The sequence below is a fragment of the Schistocerca gregaria genome, unplaced genomic scaffold (assembly GCF_023897955.1).
Source record: "Schistocerca gregaria isolate iqSchGreg1 unplaced genomic scaffold, iqSchGreg1.2 ptg000338l, whole genome shotgun sequence".
Taxonomy (NCBI): domain Eukaryota; kingdom Metazoa; phylum Arthropoda; class Insecta; order Orthoptera; family Acrididae; genus Schistocerca; species Schistocerca gregaria.
In genome coordinates, this window is record NW_026061803.1 from 1 (window position 1) to 15,294 (window position 15,294).

Below are 15,294 nucleotides of genomic sequence, written 5' to 3' on the forward strand. Positions count from 1 at the left end.
ACACTAGATCGCGTGTTGATCGCTGTTTCTAGGCAAATATCCCTCCGCTAAATATTTATCCGAGTCTACAATTGCCGCATTTTGCACGTGGTGCCTTTCTTGGTTTCACCAAACTCATTCCAGGTTGCTCTGGCATTACAGTGGTAAATAGTTCAGAAATGAGCTGTGTTCTTGTTGAACAACCAACGCTTACTTCTCTGCAATAGCCTTCATGCTGAAAATCCTTGTTTGAATCGGAGGTCCAGTAACGTAACTTTGCCTGACCAGTTCGTTCCTGGAGATAACGCCAAAGCACTCAGATAACCCTTTAAGGAAATTATAAACCAGTGACTCGTTCTTGAGGACATTCTTTCTGTCCTTCAGATTCCAATTGTCGTTCCATTAATCTTGGCAAGATTCTCGTTTTTGAATGTGACAGTTTTGAAGACAACTCTTTGGTCACCTGACTGAAACTTTCAAAATCAGTAAAGGCTGTTGCATTATCTCCCAGGATGTATCTTATAAGTTTAAGATGATAGATTTTTGACCGAAAACAGCGAGGCAAGAAACTGAATCGCAAATTGTCAATTTTCGTTTTTTTCACTGAATAGTCATTTAAGAGTGGTCGCGTATCGTTTGGTGTTGAAATGAAACTAGTCATACTTCTACAAATGGCAGAACAAGTAGTGCATTTTACGCTGTATGTTGGTGAAACCAAATAAGTCACTGACTTTTTTCGTTTCAACAGATGCTGCTCGCTCCTGCGTACAGCCTGTTTTCCTTCAATAGTTGACATCCAATTCCTTTGTTGTGGCACTAATAGTCGCTGTTAATGCTCATTGCGCGACAGTTGGTTGTACTACCATGGCTCCAAAAGAAGAATAGTACTGCAAATTATGGAGGAAATAAGGTAAAGGCAATCTCTGTAATTGCTTTTGTACGAGCTATGTTCGAGGGAAAACAGTTAGAGAATCTGCAGGTAAATATCACTCGTCCTTGTAACAACCGTAGGAAACTATAGATGTAAATGTCAATATTACCAGAAATATCATTCTTGTATTATTAATTTCCTTCCATCTGCAGAATTCAATGTAATGCCTCAATTGACGTAATTCAACGTAATATTTTGACGAAATTCCTTGATCTTTCTCTTTCACAAGTAATTGTTGTAAACCACTGACAACTCTTAATATCTATTAGAGTTGTTCACAGTCAACAAAGAGATGTAAATTAGAATAATGTTACTACGTAGCCAGTGTTTCATGCACCGGATCTGAGGACGGCCACGTTTGCTCGTTCTAACGCCATTAGCTTGCTGTGTCGCCTGGACGAAAACACTGTCATTTGCTATAAGACAAAAGCACATTCTGCGTAATGGTACTTTTTAGTACTGTACTGTTACTTAGTAATGAGTTTATTTATGATAAAAATAAAAAATGTAAATTATTTCAGATACATAACAAACATCAAACACACATGTTAATGTGGCAGGGGGGATGTTAAGGAGTGGTAATCTAATGGAAGTAAAGGAAACCAAGGAGAGATTTAGGTGACAGATATCGTCCAGTAGAGTGTTTCTTTACAATTGTGATTCTAAGATGTTGTACACATTCAAATTGTCCACAAGATGCACCAGGCACCCATTTTAATCTGAAGTTTAGTTGTCATTATGGCTGGAATGAAATATGAGCTACCAGATCCATTTGGAGGTTACAAACTGCCGTCGGGCCTGCCTGGTGAATGGAAGAGGAGAACAAAAAACAAGTTACTTTTTGTGGCCAGACATGAATAGTCAAGGTGAGACTACCTTCAGAAAGTATCAGACTTGGTTGTGAAGTTCTTATGTCGGATAATTTTGTTTGACAAGTAGTTCCTCAGGTGTGTTCCATACAATATGACCTTTTTTTCATGGTTCATTTGACACTCTACTTGTGTATAGTATGAAATGTATTATGATACAGGAGTATACCAGATACAGGAAGTATGCATACAAGTAAAGCTGGGATTGCAGACCTAGTTATGTAGAATTGGGACAGACAAGGAAGCATGGTCTGTTGCCCAGTCTACATTAATGTACATTAAAATACGTATCACTTAATGAATCGTGAATCAGGTCGTAAGTATGACATCCATGTAAATGTATAATCTAACCTGCAGCCCAGTAATTCTATCAATTCTAAAAATTTAGAGCAGCCAACTAAAAGTCGGACACCAGAGAAACTGCATAACACAAAAAGAAAAAAAACATCCATTTGCAAAGTGAAGGTACGTAAAAATGCGGTAGGTTCACTACTTAGAAAACAAGAATCGGTGACATTCATCTGTAGGTTAAATTTTCTGTATCAGCCTAGTTACACACCAGGTTAATTACAGAAATAGGGAAAAGACGTGATGAATACTTTAAACACACAGGGGCATATACTGTAAAATGTTGGCCAGACAGAGCACCTTTAGAATATGATAAAAGTAATATGTGGAGAGTACCGAAGTCAGTCTAAGTTTAAGGAACCTATCTTGAAGGCCTTCACCACATTAATGGAGGCATGCAGAACATTTTACAGAGCTCTAGGAGGTAGGGAGAGGTCCAATTTTAAATATATATAGTTACTGACAAACATGACTCGCTACTTAGAGAATAGGACAAATATACTGCAGTGCAGAAAAATAAGTAGGCATTAAAGAGCTATTTCGAAAACTAGCCACATAAAGAATGACATATACGTAACACACAAGATGGACATATTTTGCTCCATGTGTTTTATTGAGCTCAAATGACCCATCTTCTCACAGATGGTTGTCGGACCTTGGCTTTTCTGTACAGACTATTTTATACGGACAATTGAGCAGTCGGCAGGTGATGTTTAAAGTGAGCGTCGTATCAAAAATCTAGATGCCAGTCATTGAATACTGGCCCCTATTGTGACTGGGCCAGAGGTGGGGAAAACTTCAAACACATTGGGCGTGGGGCCTGAAGACAGCATAATATATCACCAAAACTGTTTCCTCAATAACAAAGCAATTTGGAAATGTAGATGGTTAAAAGGTGTTTGGTTTGACTTTTGTACATGGAGAGAAAAGTTGTTCATAAATTGTATGGATGCCACACAGCAGTTAAGTGCTGAAAGACGCATAAGGGGGAATAGTGTTAAGGTAGGGGAGAGAGGGCTGGAGCTTACCAACAATGCTATTCAGTCGGTACATTGAACAAAGAAGTTAAAAAAGATAAAAGGAAAACCTTGCTATGAAATTGTCAGATGACACATGACTTGGAAGAGCAGTTGAACACAGTGGATAGTGTCTTTGAGAGATCATAAGATGAGCAAGAAAAGTGTAATCTAATGTAGTCTAATTAATTGAAGTGACTATGAGAGAATTACACATAAGGCAATATATTGTATAATAGGATGCCATATAAATGTGGTATTCTCCCGTGATCGTATTTTAGACAGCTGAATAAGATTTTAGGTATTCAACCTAAAAATTTACAGGTAAAAGTTTTCTCTTATAAGATTTGTTGTACATGATCCAGAACAGTTCATGAGAAATACTGATGTTTTAGCAGTCTCCTGACTGGTTTGATTTGGCGTACTGTGAACTCCTCTATCCCAACTACATAACCTCACAGTATAACACCCAGTTATTTTCTGGACATATTCCAATCTCTGCCATCTACTGAAATTATTACCTCTGTAGCTCCCCAAAGTATGATGAAAGTTAATTGTTAGTGTCTTAACGCATGCCCTTTCAGTTTGTCCCTTCTTGCCACTGTTCCTGTGGTGAAACTCTTCATTTCTTACCACAGCAGTCCACTGAATTTTAGTCATTCCTCTGTAGAACCAGAGGCCAAATACTTAGAATTATATGAAAGTCAATTACACATTGTGATAAACCAGAAAAATAAATTTGTGTTCCAAAAGTAAAATTCCCCTCCCCAACTGCTTCACTCCCTCCTCCACTAGGAGTTTTAGGACTTCGTGTGCCTCCAGCATTATTGGATTACAGGTCTCCCAATAATTTATTCAACTCCTAATTTTCATTGCATCACCTATGTGTTCAAACTCTTCTTCTGTCATGTCATCAAACAGATCCTACCACACATAGAAGCCTTAATGCACTCTTACCACATGCCAGCTTAGTCCTCCGAGTTCAACAGTGGAATTACTTTCGCGTCATTTAACTTTGCCTCCTTTGCTTTCCTGTTTCAAACAAGTGACTTACTTCGCTGTATTTCTGTGATATATTGCACATTTTTGTAGTTCCTTACTTTACGAATCAATTTCAGTATTTATTCTGTAACAAGAGTTCTTTTACAGTTACCTCGTGCATACATAAATTTGTCTGTCCAACTTCTGTGACTGCCGTTTTCAGATAAATCCTTCCCTCTTCAACTGATCTGCGTGTTGCAGTATTCATTACCACACTATTTATTGCTTCAGATAACTTTAAACACACACCATTCTTCTCAGTACCCCACTTACTTCACCACTAACAGTTATGGACTATTCTCTTACGCCTCGGTCTGCTCTTGGTCATTACTAACTTGTGACATGAATGTATATCTGTTCCTGAGTATACCCTGCTATCCAATATCAGATTTTACAAAATGGCTCAATGATGTAATCCAGATAGAATCTCCTCATGTCCCTCAGACTTTTTCCAAATATACCTCTTCCTCCAGTAACTTTAAAATAGCATATTCATAATTAATAACAGACTTATAGAGAAATGGAACTTTTTTACTCATCACTTCTATTATCAAGCTCATTCTCCTAAACTCTGCCATGTATTACATTGCCTTTATTGCATTCCAGTCACTCATGATTATTAGATTTACATCCTCATTACATACACATTTTGCATATACTTCTCCCTCTTCGTCAGATTGTGACATTGGCAGATATACCTGAAACATAACCATTAGCTTTTTGGTGCAAATTTTGATGAGAATATTCTTATTACTGAACTGGCCACTGAACTGGCCACTGTACTGACCCACACATACACTCCCAAAATCTTTGTAAGCAGTTTGCAGTGTGTACCGTGCAAGTCAGATGGAGATGGTGCTTGTGGATGTACACAGCCTCTCATCCATGCACTCAGCTTTCGAGCTGACATTTTTTGGGTATAGGATGAGCAACCTCTAGCTCAGTCATGTTTACCTTGTCATGCATGTTACCTCATTGTTATTGTGCACGTCTCTGTACCTGGTATAATTTCTGTTTTAGATTTAGTTTGTTGTGTCCATCATTATATTGTGTTCTCTTGCAGGATTAGAACATTCAAAGACTCAACCTCTACCCTACATTTCTGCTCGTGAGAAATCCATCTTACCAGAAATGATATTTTTCCTATATCGTTTCACTGACTGCCACTACATCCAGAGTGAACATTAAAATTTCCTCTTCAGATTTTCTAGCGTCTTTACCATATTGAACTTCTACAGATTTGTGAGTCAAAGCATGGAATGTCAGTAGTCACTGGACATTCATGTTTTGCAAGTTCATTTTATCAGGGGGATCTTCAGAGCCGAGATATATCTTTAATGAAGAAATGTATCCCGTACTCGAATCACACAGCATCCGTATGAGTATGCCTTATTTGGTAATTTTTGATGGATTGTAAAATTTAACTGTCCACACCATGGTTTCATTCCTTCATCAGTTGAGATATTTTGACTTAGATTAAACATTTCTTTATACTTTTTGGAAAAATAATCAACTGCAAATTTCACTTCAAAAAGCCGGTCGGCATTATCTGGTTTATTGTTGTCAGAAAAATGTAAAAATGATAATATTTGTCTGAATATCTTGTGGACATCGCTTTGCGAAATATGTGTCTATCAATGGAGTGGTTCACAAATTCGTGGTAGAACCCTTCAGCCTTCAGAGTCTGGTACGACTGAAATCTTGTGTGATTACTTTTGTTAGAGGCAGTATGAAGTGTTTTATGAGACCGATTAAACTCAACTTGTCTCGGGACAATACCCTCACAACACTTGCGGTACTCTCTTTGCCCGCATCTCGTGGTCGTGCGGTAGCGTTCTCACTTTCCACGCCCGGGTTCCCGGGTTCGATTCCCGGCGGGGTCAGGGATTTTCTCTGCCTCGTGATGGCTGGATGTTGTGTGATGTCCTTAGGTTAGTTAGGTTTAAGTAGTTCTAAGTTCTAGGGGACTGATGACCATAGATGTTAAGTCCCATAGCGCTCAGAGCCATTTTATTTGGACACCCAAATATGATCTACTTCACTTTTAGAAGGCCGTCCTCTCTGGTTCTTTCGTCTAATATATATAAGATTCGTCTACTTCTACTATTTTATTCGGTCCTCCAATTTAGTTTGAGTGTGGCTGATTAACGTCTCTGCAAGTTAGTTTTACACTTTACACATCACAGAAACTAAAAAGTGTTGTTACATTGGAGACGTACACGAATTCCGTTAAAAATATCTATTACATGCATAATTGTAACATGACAGTTTTGTTATCCGCATTAAATATTAGTTCACGTGTATATGTACTGCTTCAAAAATTGCCAGAACAATGGTACCGTAGGAATGAATGTTGAGAAAAGGATTAACTTTGTGGTGTGTTTGGTGCGTTATGTGAGTGCAGTTCATATTCAGCCTTTGATGCCGGCGCCGTGCGCTGTGGCCGAGCACCAGTGCCCGCTGCACGCCGCATTTTTTGCGCGCCCTGCAGCTCTGCTCTGTCCTGCTTTCACACTCGTAGTGCTGTCGCCATTATTGGACTTTGTACTATATATTTATTAGGCAAGATTTATACAAATCACTCATAAGTGTTCCATATTAATCGTCAGATTCGGACGATGATTCCCTTTCATCTTCAGAGTCACTATCCAGTATGTGAGAAAGAGTTTCATCCACAGTATATCGCTTACCTGCCATATCACTTCTAGTAGAAACTGAAGTTAACAACACGTCACTTCAGATCAGAATCAAGGCGGGAAATGAGCGAAACAAACACTTTGAAAGTGATTGCAACTGCATCTAGCGACTGTTGTTAACTACAGACGTTGAACAAAGCCGCTAGATGGTGCATAGGTCAAGCTTCCACACAAGTCGAGCGTAGTGAAGCGGAGAAGTATGACGCGAAGCGGAACTGCTGCACCAGTCCACCGGTTGAGCGCCACATTCGCTCCCGACTTCTACAGAAGTTCATCGTAGCGAAAGGGTTACTCGCGGGGATTGGATCCGTTTTATAAGAATCAGTTTGGCACCTAATTGCAGCACTCTCTCATACCCTAGCCAATCGACACAGCCAGAGTTCGAGCTCTGCGACAGTTCCCAACTCAAGTCATGGGCGGCACTGTCAAGTTTAATTTCTGATATCCATCAAACTCACTCTGAGTTTCGATTTGTGTCATGTTAGCTTTATTGCCGACAGCATTGCAGTTACTAATCTGTTTCGTGCTGTCATTATTAATATTACTCCAAAATTGTTTCAACTGCGAGTAGACGACCTAACGTATTTAATTCACCGTGACAATGTAAACTTTAATCAAACTATGTCAGTGTTCGCCCGCCCGGTTGGCCGTGCGGTCTCACGCACGTCTTCGGGCGGGAAGGAGCGCCTGGTCCCCGGCACGAATCCGCCCGGCGGACTTCTGTCGAGGTCCGGTGAGCCGGCCAGTCTGTGGATGGTTTTCAGGCGGCTTTCCGTCTGCCTCGGCGAATGCGGGCTGGTTCCTCTTATTCCGCCTCAGCTACACTATGTCGGCGATTACTGCGCAAAACAGTTCTCCACGTACGCGTACATCACCATTACTCTACCACGCAAACATAGGGGCTACACTCGTCTGGTGCGAGACGTTCCCTGGGAGGTCCTTCAGGGGCCGAACCGCACAATAACCCTGGGTTCGGTGTGGGGCGGCGGAGCGGTGAAGTGGACTGCGGTAGTCGTCGTGGGGTTGTGAACCACTGCGGCTGCGGCCGGGACGGAGCCTCTCCGTCGTTTCTAGGTCCCCGGTTAACATACAATACAATGCAATGCAATGTCACTGTTCTCCTGCGGTCGGTCAGAATCCACTCCACATGTTATTTTCAACTAGTATCCGCACTGCGCGACAATCTCGCTCCCCACTGTCTACTACCGATAGTTTATTCTCGAGTCTTGTACAAGCTTCCGTAAGGATCACATACTCACATAATGAAAATCTGGAACCTAGCAGTTACAATTGGAAACTGATTGATAAGGGTTATCAAATGTCTATTTCGTAAAAGTACCTGCAGATATTAATGAAATATGAAAAATAAATTACAAGGTCTTTTCTTTTTTACTGTTTCCTGTTCACCGTACTTGAGTAATCTTAACTCTGGTTACGGTTCTCCCACAGTTGAAGTGCGAAGGAATGGTTGGACCCTTATTTTGAAAATATAATTTTAAGCTAAACGTCAAAGCAGCAAAAATATTTCTGAATTCATATTTGATGACGAACTACAGTTTCAAACACAGAAACTTAGTTCTTAAATTCAACTTAACTGTAATATATAAGGTGTTCAACTTTGCTTCCGCCGTTTGCCGATAGGTGGCGGCAACGATAAGTAGCGGTCGAGAGAAACAGATCGCAGACGTCAGGCAGTTAGCCTTGACCTCGGTCAACATAACCTCATTCAGACATTAGTCGATTTGTGTCTGCGTAATAAAGTCAGTTTACGATCCTAATTCTCGTCATTTGCGGGAGGTGTTACTGTTTTGTTTCAGTATGAACAAAACAGCGGCGAGTCTCATCGAATGTTCTCAAGCACGTATGGTAAGGACGCTATTAGTGAAAGAATGTTGCGTGAGTGGTTTCAACGATTCAAGAGCGGTGATTTTAACGTCTTAGACCGGCATAGTGGTGGAATAGAGAATGTTTTCGAAGATGCAGAATCGGAGGCATTGCTGAGTGAAGACTCTCGTCAAACTTAAGAAGAATTGGCACGATTAGTGGGAGTGACACAGCAAGATATTTCAAAACGTCTCAAGGCTATGGGCACGATTCAGAAAGAAAGAACGTGGATCCCCTGTGAACTGAAACCGAGAGATGTTGAACGGCGTTTTTGTGTGAATAGTTGCTTCAGAGACAAAAACGGAAGGGATCTGCATCGCATTGTGACCGGGGACGAAAAATGGGGTCATTACGATAACCTAAAGGCAGAAAATCATGGGGATATCTCGTCCAAACCGAATATTCACGACTCCGAGATCATGCTCTGCATTTGGTGGAACCAGCTCGGCGTCGTGTGGTGCAGTATGAGGTGTTAAAATCAAGTGAAACAATCACAGGTGCTCGTTATCGAACGCAGTTAATGCGTTTGAGCAGAGCATTTAAAGAGAAACGGCCGCAATAGAGCGAGAGGCACGATAAAGTGATTTTGCAGCACGACAACCCTCGACCCACGTTGTAAAGGAGGTCAAAATGTACTAGGAAACGTTAAAATGGGATGTCCTACCCCACTCGCCGTATTCTTCACACATTGCTCCCTCTATCACCTGTTTAGATCAATGGCGCATGGCCTGGCTGACGAAAAGTTCTGAACTCGTGAAGAAGTAGGAAATTGGATCTATTCTTGGAACGTTACAAAAGATGAACAACTTTTTCGACGCTGGATTCGTACAGTGCCCGAAAGATGGGAGAACGTATTGGCCACCGGTCGAAAATACCTTGAATGATACAAGTGTAATCAATTTTTTTCTCTAAAGCCTCAAATGTTGGGGAAAAACGGGGGAAGCAAAGTTGTACACCTTGTAAACAAATTTATGCCGGCCCTGGTATCAGATTTTCAAATGTCGCATCGGTAGTACATCTATACCTTTTACAGTTAAGTTGAATTTCAGGAATAAATTTCAGTATTTCACAGTGCTTGTAGAGATATTTACACGGCTTGGAAATTGCTATGTTGGTACTCAGATCTAAAACTCCGGGAATGACGAGGATCGTAAGACGACAACATGTTAATATGTAACTCATTAGAAGGTTTGCTCCATAATGAACGTTGTATAATATATACAGGGTGTTACAGAAAGGTACGGCCAAACTTTCAGGAAACATTCATCACACACAAAGAAAGATGATATATTATGTGGACATGTGTCCGGAAACGCTTACTTTCCATGTTAGAGCTCATTTTATTACTTCTCTTCAAATCACATTAATCATGGAATGGAAACACACAGCAACAGAACGTACCAGCGTACCTTCAAACACTTTGTTACAGGAAATGTTCAAAATAACCTCCGTTAGCGAGGATACATGCATCCACCCTCCGTCGCATGGAATCCCTGGTGCGCTGATGCAGCCCTGGAGAATGGCGTATTGTATCACAGCCGTCCGCAATTCGAGCACGAAGAGTCTGTATATTTGGTAGACAAGAGCTTTCAAATGCCCCCATAAATGAAAGTCAAGAGGGTTGAGGTCAGGAGAGCGTGGAGGCCATGGAATTGGTCCGCTTCTACCAATCCATCGGTCACCGAATCTGTTGTTGAGAAGCGTACGAACACTTCGACTGAAATGTGCAGGAACTCCATATTGCATGAACCACATGTTGTGTCGTACTTGTAAAGGCACGTGTTCGAACAGCACAGTATCCCGTATGAAATCATGGCGGTGAATAGAGGAAGTACGAAACTAAAATGAACTCTAACATGGAAATTAAGCGTTTCCGGACAGATGTCCACATAAGGTCTTTTCTTTATTTGTGTGTGAGGAATGTTTCCTGAAAGTTTGGCCTTACCTTTTTGTGACACTCTGTATAATATGAGTCGACCAAAAAGTTCCGTTTTAGGGCGTTGCTGCAGCATATATATAACGTAACTTGACTTATATGTGGGTATATAAACAGTATGATGCAGGCGAGGGATTAGTGTGGTATCCCTTTCTATCCGACGTGTGTCCGGTAAATGTCTAAACGTGGCATATTACCAAATGCGTTGAAAAGGGACCAACGTGCTGTTATTGTTTCCTTCACTGCCGAAGGATAAGCAGCGGTAGACGCCCTTCAGAGAATGAAGAATGCGTGCGCTAAGGGCTGCTGGTGCTTCACGATAACGTACGTCTCCACATTGCACATGCCGTGACGCATTTGTGCCAACTACTGATCTCTGCCTCATGTGATTGTCATACCTTTCGTCCCTTCAGAAAAGCCACTGAAGGATGGACGATGTGTAGCACGCAGCAACGGACTTCTTCACGCAGCAGGACACCGTGTTTCATCAACATGGTGCACCGATGGGGCGAGTACCTCAATGCTGACGGGGATTTCGCCGGATTGAAATATCGTTTCTGGATTGTACGGCCTTCGAACAGAAACATTTTGATCAACCCTTATATGAAGACCTTATCTTCATAATGTTTCCGTGTATGTATTGGAGTAAGTAAAAGTCGTAAAACATAAACGCTCCTTTTGTGTAAGAACCAGACGCTGTGGACAGAAACAGAGACTCATTTGTTACAAAAGGGTGAAAAACATTTTTCAGGAATCGTCAGGAAACTATTCTTCCTGCCAAACTAACATTCTCTCTTCTTCTGTTGCGGAAGCAGTGAACTAAATGGCCCATAATGAAACAAGAACCAGGAAATCATTGTAGAACTGTAGCTGTGTCGCCTGTAAAAAGGACTGTCAATACGTTTCATCTGGCCAGATGTAAAAACTTTAATAATCGCATTAAAACTACGAATTTCGTAAAAATTACACTAACTACGTATTACAAGAGTAATACTAATATAATTCGTTCAGTTGTTAAAATGAGTGCTTGATTTTTAATTACAAATGAGAATAACTGCAAATGTCAGCTCCTCTTCACATCGTGTTTAATGATAGAAACTCAGATTTTCGTCTACGTCTACATCATACTGCGCAAGCCACCTAATTGTGTGTGACGGGGGGTACTTACGGTACTACTATCTGATCCCTCCAGCCCTGTTCCACTCGCGAATACTGCGTGGGCAGAATGATTGACTGCAAACCTCTGTATTGGCTCTAAGATCTGTAATTTTCTCCGCGTGGTATGTGGAGGGAAGTAATATGTTGTCCGACTCCTCCTGAAAAGTGCTGTCCCGAAATTTCAGTAGTAAATCTCTCCGTGATGCACAACGCCTCTTTTGTAACGTCTGCCAGTGGAGTTTGTTTAGCATCTCCGTGATGGTCTCTCGCCAGCTAAACGATCCCGTGACGAAACGCGCCGCTCTTCGTTGGAACTTCTGTCCTAACTGACAGGGATCCCAGATGGATGGACAATACTCAAGAATCGGGCGAACAAGCGCCTTATAAACCACTTCGTTCGTTGCTGAGTTAGACTGATCGCAAGAATCGTAAGGAAATAGGAGTCTGGTGTCTGCTTTTCCCATTATTTCTTTTACGTGGTCATACCACTTAAGGTCGCTTTGGATAGTTACGCCTATCGGATATTTTACGGCATATGCTATTTCCAGGTGCTTGTCATCAATGGTATAGCTGTGTAGTTGCGGATTTCTTTTCCTACTTATATGCAATGTTACATTTATTTACGTTCAGGGTCAACGGTCAGCGCCTGCACCACTCATCGAATCTGTGCAGGTCGTTATGCAAATTCGTACCATCTTGTGGCGTTGCTACTATGGTATAGACAACTGCATCATCTGCGAATAGCCTTGAAAGGCATCCCACGCTTATATATATATAGTGTAAACAGCAACGGTGCTATAACACGTCCCTGTGGTACTCTGCATATTACCTTTACATCTGCCGATTTTGTTCCGTTCCCCTTCATGTGGCTTACGTTGTTAGTTATTGGTGAAACCTGCTAGGCAAGAGAAAGCAGGATTTGGTTACGCTTGTGGACGGGGCCGTTATACACAATTTATTTTAAACCAGTAATTCCATACTCAACAATAAATAAAAAATAACACGTTAATAATGAAGAAGTAAACAACTGTCTAAAAAAGAGTTTTCAGTGTGTTAGAATTTAGCAAATCACCATTAAATACAGATACAGCAGATAATGTTTTAAAAGCAAGCCACTGTGATCTGGGCAGAAAGTCTTACACGCCAGGAATGGCAATATATTAAGAATTGTATAAGAACTAGCTGCAATTCACAACTTACTGGTATTGGAATATTAAAGGTAAGTCGCCACAAACAAAGCAGAAGGCATCAGAGGCCAGGAATGACAAATTAGAATTTTAAGGCAGATGGCCACAATCACGCCAGGAACGGCAATAATATAAAAAGTTTAGAAATCTGCTGTAAAACAGCAAATACAATAGCAAAGGTTAATTAAAAAACAACGCTTTCAAAGTTAACCAACCACTGAACACTACACTGCTAGATTTATTCCAGAAGGTGACCAGAACTATTAAGTAGACATATATAATGTAGGCATTACAAGGTATTGTAGTAAATAATACAATAATAAAACACAAGGACCAGTACATAAGTTCCCTAAAGGGTACTGAGGCAGATTATACCCGCAGAAGGCGTGGGCTGAAGGAGCGTAACACAGAACTATTGGCCATCAGTCCTTTTGGAACACACATGTCTTACAAGAACCAAGGGGCCACAGACGGTGCTCCAGGAATCGACCTCAGAGAAGCTCCGGCAACAAACACTTTCGCGAGCGATGAGATTGACAGCCAAGAGTTGCATTCACTTCACGAGATGGTAATTCAGACGAATGACTAATGGTAATTTTGGTGAAGCTACCTGACGTCTGATAAACCAAATTCAACGATGGAACAATACGCCAAAGCTGGAACCGGCAGTCTGTATTACGTCCCCAGAATACTGTGTTTAGAGCCCCCGGAACGAGAAAGCAATCACTACAACCGGAGTAGAAGAATCACCAGCCGGCCTACGATCAAGAAAGCTTCCAAAACTACGCGCTTTACTGGACAGCAGAGGAAAGGCGAGGAAACTTACACTGCCGTTACGCACACTAACCCCCAGGGTAGGTAACTGGGACGTTAGCGGCCACCAGGCAAAAAAAATTACCGTTTGTTGAACTTAACAAATTGTAACAAGTTGAACGCAGTAAATAGTAATAAGAAGCTAATCAGATCTGCCTTTCCCAAGCACTCCACTCGCTACTCTTCGCGTCGGCGAAACTACGAGCAGCAACACGAACCCAAGTCACTGGAGAATCGCGAGATATCACATTGGTGGAGGTTTCTGTACATGGATTGAAATGCACTGACCTTAAAGCTTGCTGGATCCGGTTTACGACGAGGTCGTACTCCCTCGTGAACACAGCCCTTCCATCCGGCAGTCCATGCGTACCGCCAGCGGCCCCGACGTGTTCTGGCACTGTGCGGGCCTGGCTCCTCCTGAGTCCCCAACCGAACTGGCCAACTCACACGACCCAGAAAACCAACGACGTCGCCCCAAAGATGGGGCAACAGTTACTACATATCGATAACAGCCGCAGCTGCCACTAGCTGGCATGCAACCCTTGCGAAACCGAGTGGCGCCAGTCAACACGAGAAGCTGACAAACAAACTCAACCGTGCCAACTAAACGATACCGTCTGGCCTCAAACAGAGGGCGAAAACTGTACGTTGTAGAACAGCACCAACGTGACCGCAGCACGGCTCAGTTGGTGTCACACGCAAGCGTGGTGGAGGCAGAGCACAAGCACGAATTAGGGAAGGATAGGGAAGGAAATCGGCCGTGCCCTTTCGAAGGAACCATCCCGGCATCTGTGTGAAGCGATGTAGGGAAATCACGGAAAACCTAAATCAGGATGGCCGGACACGGGTTTGAACCGTCATCCCCCGAAAGCGAGTCCAGTGTGCTAACCACTGCGCCACCTCGCTCAGTGGCGTGCATGGTCTGTATGTAGACAGTCCACGTGACCACTGCCTAAGTCTGACGTCAGCGTGCAATAATCACTCACAGACAGCACGCCGCAGCAGTGGCAGTGGAGGGTACATGAAAGATGTCAAGGGAAGCGGAAAACAATACAGTCGTTGAAACTTCCTGACAGATTAAAACTACGTGCCAGACCGAGACTCGAACTCGGGACCTTTGCCAGTCGTTGACATAATCTACATCTACATCTACATCTACATCCATACCCTGCAGACACCTGACGGTGTGTGGCGGAGGGTACCCTGAGTACCACTATCGGTTCTCCCTTTCTATTACAGTCTCGTATTGTTCGTGGAAAGAAAGACTGTCGGTATGCTTCTGTGTGGGCTCTAATCTCTCTGACTTTATCCTCATGGTCTCTTCGAGAGATATACGTAGGAGGGAGCAATATACTGCTTGCCTCTTCGGTGAAGTATGTTCTCGAAACTTTAAAAGCCCGTACCGAGCTACTGAGCATCTCTCCATCTTCCACTGG